We start from the raw sequence: 8185 nt of genomic DNA, 5'->3' as shown, positions 1-8185 counted from the left end.
AAAACCCACAAAGTTTAATATTTTACTTAATGCAGCTATGGATGGCCACATTTCAAACTGTTTCCAAAGGCACGCAGGGACACATTTTCATGATCAAAGGTCTCTGTCCCCATTATTTGTCCAAGTTCACTTTCAATACAACATGGACAACTGCTCTCAGCCAAACCGGTTTTATAAGGGCCCACGTTGTTATGTTTTATTCACCTATGCGGGGAAGGCTTTTTTTTGTTTTTTTGAAGTGCCATACTACTAGTTCTCACCGTCAAAACTAAATTCACCTGTTCACTATATATATAATCAAGTTATCCACGTTAAATTAGACAATTCACAATAATTTTAACTCTCACTGACTTATTTAATGTATAATTACCAGGTTAACCGTAAACTTAGTTTGCAAATATTTATTTTTCAGACAACGATATATCAGTTTAATGTATAATTTATTAGAACCTACTAAGGCATCACGCGCTTAAGGTAGGAGACAGATAGTTAGAAGACAATGCAAAATGCTTCTATTTCAAAAAAGAAAAGAGAGGTTATTTACACTTGAAAAATCATTATAAAAAAGAGCGTGCATCCATCGAATTCGAACATATGCGCAGCTGAAATATGAATAGAATGCAGACCAGATATTACTCGAACCTGTGATTTCGAATTATAAAAAAATTAATATCCTTTCATGATTTCTTCTTGTGGGAGCAACAATGTTTAAATTAATCCATATAACACCGGATAGAGGATCTCCTCGAGTCTCTTTACAAGTTTAATATTCTGCGGTCTTTATAAAAACCAAAAAAAAAAAAAAAGTGTTCTATGACTATTGGATCATGGCATAAATGCTGCTTTTCCAAAATAACTTGAAATTTTGGAATGCTAAATAACACCCGGCGGTTAATTTGGAGAGAAAGCTGGACACCGACCCAATTTTGGAAACATTCTATGGTTCAATACAAGGATATTTAGGCTCAAAAGTTTTTTTCTTTTTATCCTCTCCAGGTGAAATGACTAAAGCATCTTTAAATTGATAGTAAGATAAAAATAACTTTAATTTTTTTTTATGATTAAAAAATTATTTAGATGGTGGTCAAGTGGTAAGAATTTGGAATTAAAAAATTTACTCTTTTTATAATCTCAGGTTCGAATTTTTAGTTGTTCATATGATAGTTACTGCATACTTATATAATCGTTAACTTTAGGACTTCGAATGATTAATTATAGTGTACACAAACTCCCTCAAACACCTATATTAATTAAAAAAAAAGGAAAAAATGAAAGATTTTAGGCGCAAATTGATGATCCGAGAGCAATGGGGAAATGGAAGATTTTAGGCACAAATTCAACTGCAAACACCTGTCTAGTGTAGGCACGAATGCAGGAACTTGTCGACATTAAATTTTCTGCCGCATTGGTTCTAAAGCTTGTTTCGAGACCAAGTCGTTATAATATCACCATACAAAATCAAAATCGATGATGTGAACACGGCAGAGACTTGGACATCCACTTTTCCCTTTTAACGGTTACTATCATGTAACCAAAATTATTTCATAAATCACAGTCCAGTTCGAACCAAGATGGTGACATGCATCTGTATTGTGCATGATTTCATTTTTTTATCGAGCTGTTCATAATCAAAATACTGTTTTTTGTTTGCTTAATCGTGACGAGCAAAACAACAATGAGTAACTAAATTTGATAGTTGTCGTGTTCTGTCCAGATTTTGTGAAGCTGAATTTAACTTTTAACGATCTTTGATGTAACAGGTATCATGGTATGTCATGTTATAGTTTTTCCAAAAGTAACATGTGTAATAAGCTAATTTAGTATAAAGAGATTGACGGGCTTGCTCAATTATAGGTGGCGGCGTTGAAACTCTTATATAGAATATATTCAATGCACATATTTGGTTTCAAGTTAAAAATAGAGTTTACTCCCTTTTAAAATTAAAATTTTATTAAAATTTAATCTTCAATATAATTTTTTAACATAAAATATTAACATGATTTGTATAAATTGTAAGTTTATAAAAAATTAATCTAAAAAAACCTTAATTAATATGCTTTGAAGAAATTAAAAATTCTCTAAAAACCTCTATTATATATATATATATATATATATATAAAAATTTTACTTGTTATTCATATAATATAATGAAAATATAGAAAGTTAAAATTAAATTTAAAAAACACCCAAGTTTTAAGATGGAAGAAGAATTAAATAGCATGGTTTAATGTTTTGGTTTGAGTTTAAGTTTGTTGTAAAATAATTTATTTGATTATAGATTTATTTTTTTCCAACTTAATTTCAAGTTTGGGTTTGTCCAATAAGAATTGTTTTTTCTAACCTATTGTCTTGTTGACCCGTGAATGAATTGAGTATGCTTTTTCTAGCCTATTATCTTGTTCACCTATGAATTGTGTATGATCATTTTCTTCAGTTTTTTCTAAAACAAACTCTTCATAACTTTAACTTTGCAAAGTTTTTTCAGTTCTTTAAAACAAAAATTGACAAGTTTAAATATAGTTTTATGAGTTGATAATGGAGAACAATTATTTTGATATTTAACAAAAATAACTTTTATCAGCCTTGGCTCTAAAAACTCACTATAAAAAGAGATTTTAACTTTGTTTTTCCCAAAAATCTCAAACTCTTCATCATATTAATTTTTTAGATTTTTTCTCTGTTTTTAAGCTTTGGCTTTCCTCGTAATTTAAAGTTAAGTCGAGTTTTATTGAGAAATACATGAGTTCATTTTCATTTATTCATGAATTTTGTTCAAAAATGCATCTAAACAAGACACTAATGTTGAAATCTTGAAAAATTTATTGCAAATATTTCTTTACACAAAATGAGAGAGACAATAATTTTCAGCTTTATAAATCTATATATGCTTCAACAAGTGTATTGCATATTTTCTTGATTTATTCTTGATAATTTTTTTCAGTTTTGTTTTAATAATATATATTTTTAGTATATATGTTAGGTTTATGTTTCAATCTCTTATGCAATTTTGGTTATGTATTTAATATGTATGCTATAATTTTTATATGTGTTTTAATTATTTTTGAATATTGCATATTTTCCATGATACATAAATTTATATACTTGGAAACTAAACTTGTATAAATACTAGTCTAATTCTTGGGTTATTTTTTAATTAGTTTGCAGTTGTTATGACCATGTTCACTAGTCTAATTCTTAACAATTGCAATTAGCATGAACGTGGACGATGTTGATGAAAACCTCTAAAAAATTATGGCCTTTTCAAGGCTTGTGTGGATTGAAAAGTTTAGAAAGTCGAGATGGAGTAAATGGGGGCACCTGTCCCTTTTATGGATTCAAAAGACACTTCAATTCTCAAGTTAATACTGGTAGTAGAGAAAAAGAGTATAGGAGTTTATGTTTAAGTATCATAGTTTTAAAATCCAGTAGATTCTAGATATAAAATTGAACAGATTTTTAAAAAATAAAAATTTAGATAACCCGATAGATTAACTTAATAATTTGGTTAATTCAGTAAAATTTAATTAAAAATTTAGTTGCAACTTATTGACTATTATTTTAAAATTAAAATGATATTATTTTAATTTATAAAAAAAATTAACGCAATAATCCAATTAAAACCCATAACTTGATACTTGAACTGAATCAATCACCCAGGAAGTTTTAAAAACTCTAACATGTATTTGCAGGGTAAAACTCGGAGAGGAAGAAGATAGTTTTTCTTATCAAGGAGAATATGACTTATCAGAGTAGTTTATAAAATCTTGAACCCAAATAGTAGAGTCCATATAAAAGTAAGACGATCAATGTATTTGTTGTTTATAGTTTTGGACTTTTTGAAAATAAAAGCTCTAATTAAAGTACAATGAGTCGCAATAAAAATTATTCTAGTTTTAGATTTTATAAGATAATATGACCAATCTATATAGAGATACGTGGCTAAGATAGCATATTCAAATATAATAATTGGATTTAGGTATATCAGTGTCGTTCGTTCGGGGTTTGATATCCATATAATCTTATTTTATATATTTTTATTAAACTCCTCTATATATTATTATCAAAGAAATAATTTAACTCAATAATTTAAATTATTAAATAAAATTTTAAAATATAATTTATATTATTCTCTAATATCTTTTCTTAAATAAAAATTCTTTAAACTTGAAATTTATACATATTTATATTACATTGTATTTAATTTTTATCAAATAAATAAAAATAATAAAATTTGAACCCGTGACTATTTAATCATCAAAGCTCTAATACCATATCAAAAAATTATCTTAACTTAAAAACTTAAATTATTAAATAAAATTTTAAAATATAATTTATATTAATTAATTATCTGGTTTATGTTTGTGAATACCCTGGGTTCAATAAACTCTGGCTGTTATATATATATATATTCTCTCGTGAAAAAAATATGAAATGTGCCGTTTATTTCTTCAAGAGATATTGAGCTATAACTAATCCTTTCAGAAGATTGCATATATTTTAGCAAATTTACTGCAATACATTGGTGTAATTATAGTATAATTACTGGTATTTTTTAAATAATTTTTTATATTAAAATATATATTAAAATATTTTTTATTTTTAAAAAATTATTTTTAATATTATCACAACAAAACAATTTAAAATATATAAAACATATTAAATTTTAACAAAAAAATTTAAAATTTTTTAAAAATATATTTTACATCGCATTTCCAAATATACACTTAAACTAAGACAAAACAAGTACATATATATATATATATCTATATATATATATATATATATTTGTTACGAGGAGGAGATAGGAGCCATAAACCTTGTTGAAAGAGAGATGGACGCGAGAGGATTAGCCACAAATTCAACCCGGTTTGCCTGTCCTTTTCAGTTCACAAACCAAATCCAGAGAAATTCATGTTCATGTGGCACCCAATTAAGAACTCCAATATGTATAGATGTGAAGCAAGAGCGGGACCAGCTTGAAGCAGATTGGGTTGGTATGATTACAGTACCTAATATACAGCCACTGATTAATTGTGATGGCCCAAAGCTGTGTGCATACACTACCTCTTCATATTAGAGTTTCACACCTTTTCTTGGGAATTCAATTAAAAATAAATAAATAAAAGGAAATGAAGAAGTCTATCAGCGTAAGAGATTAAAATCCAACTAATACAAGACGGGGACGCAATGTATGCTGAACATGTATGCCAAAATACCGCCGATGATCTTCATCAAACAAGCATTTTTTCTAAAAAAACGCGTAGCAGGATCTGTCTGAAGAATACTATAAAATGTAACTCATAAATCATACAGATTCTTTTTAATTGGGTTGTCCTTATCGTTAGTGTTTTTATAATAATGCGTTGCTATGGAGTAAAACATGATTGATAAATATAAAATATGGACGGTAGCGTCCAGAGCCAGCTTGTCAAATGGTGACAACATACCCTCTCTCTTGTCAAGACTACTGACACAAGAAGTCAATGGAATCAATTTTCTAGACTAAAAATAAACAATAATAATCCAGTTTAATCTTCGAAGAGCCAAGCATGGTGATGATATGTTTTGAACGTTACACACTCTTGGTCAAATTTTATATTTAAAGTTTGTTTGTTAGTGTTGAAATGATTATTTTTAAAGTATTTTTTATTTAGAAATTTATTAAAATAATATTTTTTATTTTTTAAAAAATTTATTTTTAATAAAAAGAGCTCGAAACACCATTCAAAAACATTAAAAAAATTAATCTAAAAAAATCATTTTTTAGCGAACACGCTCTTAATCTAGTCAAAAAGACATTGCGTTCATTCCAAGGAAGGTGGATTTCTATTTCAACTACATCGAAAAAAGATTCAAGAAATTTTAGGGCTGTATTTGATTCCTAAACTTAAGTACGTGAAATGAAAAATACGAGAACATGTCAGAAGAAGAAACGGGTCAAGTAATTGTGACTTGCACAGCTTTCTTTTATTTTGAGAGTTTCGATCTCGGGTATGTAGTCATTTTCAGGATTTTCTCTGTTTGTGTATATAGCTGTGATTGTTAATAATTCTTATACAATAAAAATATTAGAAAATCTAACAACAAAAGAAGATTAATAGCAAAATTTATTGATGTATTTGTGATGCAAGCTCCCTCTTTTGTTTTTGCTCTTCTAGCTTTTTTTATTAGCAGAGAATAATATAAATTATATCTTAATTTTATAAATAATTTAAACTATTAAATTAAAATAATTTTTTAATATAGTATTATAGCTTTGATAACCAAGTGGTCTTGAGTTCGAATCTCACTATTTTTATTTATTTGATAAAAATTAAACACAAGATAATATAAATTTATACAAGTTTTAAAGCTCAACTTCATTTCACAATTTCACCTTTTAAGTGAAATGGTTAATTTATAGATGTATTTGCCATGCAAACTCTCTCTCTTTTTTTTTTATCTTTGCTTTTCCAGCTTTCCTTGTGAAGAGATTAAATATTGGATAGGTGATCGGGCAACCCGTGGAGAACTCATGGGCCAATATTTCTTAGTATATAAATCACAAATACTTGTTCGAGACAGATTATTAAGGACGGGGGAAGAGTTTTGATGATTAAAGCCGCCTATTTTCAGAAAAAATAATGGTAGTTACTAATTACTTGAGAATACTATTCTTAATTAAGATCATTTGCACGTAAAAATAAAATAAATTGAAGATTAATCATATACGTAGAGGATGAGGAGGAATAATCTGAATTTAGGCATTGCAATGCGTATTTCTACAGGGTCCATTGAATTATGAGTACGAAAAACAAATAATTCATTGTTTCATACAAGGAATAGCAAGCAATCATTGATGGGAGGAGCTGGGACGTGTGCAAATTGCAGGTAGGGGGTCCTTGTACATTGGTTTATAAGAAGTGGTGTGGGGCCTATCTTGTATCTTGACAGATCAGCACGTCTTTGTTGACCTCTGGAAAAATCAAAGAGATTTCGAGAGCCCCTTGTCGCCAAATTTGAGTAAAGACGTTGTGTTATTTTGGGTGCCCCCTCTTTTGATTTTATCGTCTCCTCTCATTGACTTGCTTGACTTGAAAAGAGAGAGAAGGAGAAAACAGGGTTCATCTGGACACAGTTTATTATTAAAATAAATAGTACTTTTTAGTGAGGGTAAAATAATCTTTGTATTAAAACAATTTTACATCTTAAATTTATAAATATAATATTCTTATATTTATTGTTTTTATTTTTTTATTTTAGCTTTTTATTTAAACTCTGATGTCTAGTATTTCACATGTTGTAAATATACGAGATACTTTTAATTTTTTATTTTATTTTTAAAATAATATTATTTTAATAATTTTAAATTTTCTTATTGACATATATTTGTCTATTTAATTAACGACTATGATCTAACGGGAGCCAAGTTAAATAAATATGTAATTTTTATGGTGGACATGAAACATAAGATATTATCTATTTATTTTTTTAATAAAAAATCCAGTTCACATCTTTCTGTCATGTCACGGAGGAGTCACTTCTTTACTCATTATGTGGCTGTCACTTAGCGACAATTCAGCTCGAGGTCGATATTCTTGGAACGTATTTGGATCACGCGGTGCTTTAACCATGCTATCATCCGGTTAATATTTTCATTCTTCACAGCTCCAGTTATCAACTTCTTTATAGAGAGAGTGGTTTGTATCACCAGAGCACAGTTTTTTATAATAAATATTTAGAAGTTAATTACATGATGCATCTTTTCAGAGTTTTGAAATGGTCCGACCCAATAGGTTAACTTAGAATCTTATTAACTCTGAAATAGAATCGGGTTGAGTTAAAAAAATAAAAAAATCTGGTAAAATCGGCTGATCCGGTTATTTGGTTGACTCGATAAGACCCAGTCAATAATCAATTATAAACCCGTTAACTTTTTATTTTTTATTAAAATAAAATCATTTTGATTTTTATAAAAAATAAAATTTAACTCGATCAAAACTAGAAACTTGAATCTTGGACTAGAAACTTGGATTTTGGACTGGACTGTACTGGACTGGATCTTAAAACCATGCATATTTTACATATATAATAACTAAAAATTCACATACTTTTAAATTGAAATTTTTATTATTATCAATATTCTTTCCTTGAATATCTCATCAAATATTAAATTTTAGATGTCACTCGCTCCATTAAAAAAAAA

This window comes from Populus euphratica, unplaced genomic scaffold (genome assembly GCF_000495115.2).
Source record: "Populus euphratica unplaced genomic scaffold, PopEup_1.0 scaffold3.1, whole genome shotgun sequence".
NCBI classification, from domain to species: Eukaryota; Viridiplantae; Streptophyta; class Magnoliopsida; order Malpighiales; family Salicaceae; genus Populus; species Populus euphratica.
This window is presented reverse-complemented; position numbering follows the sequence as displayed.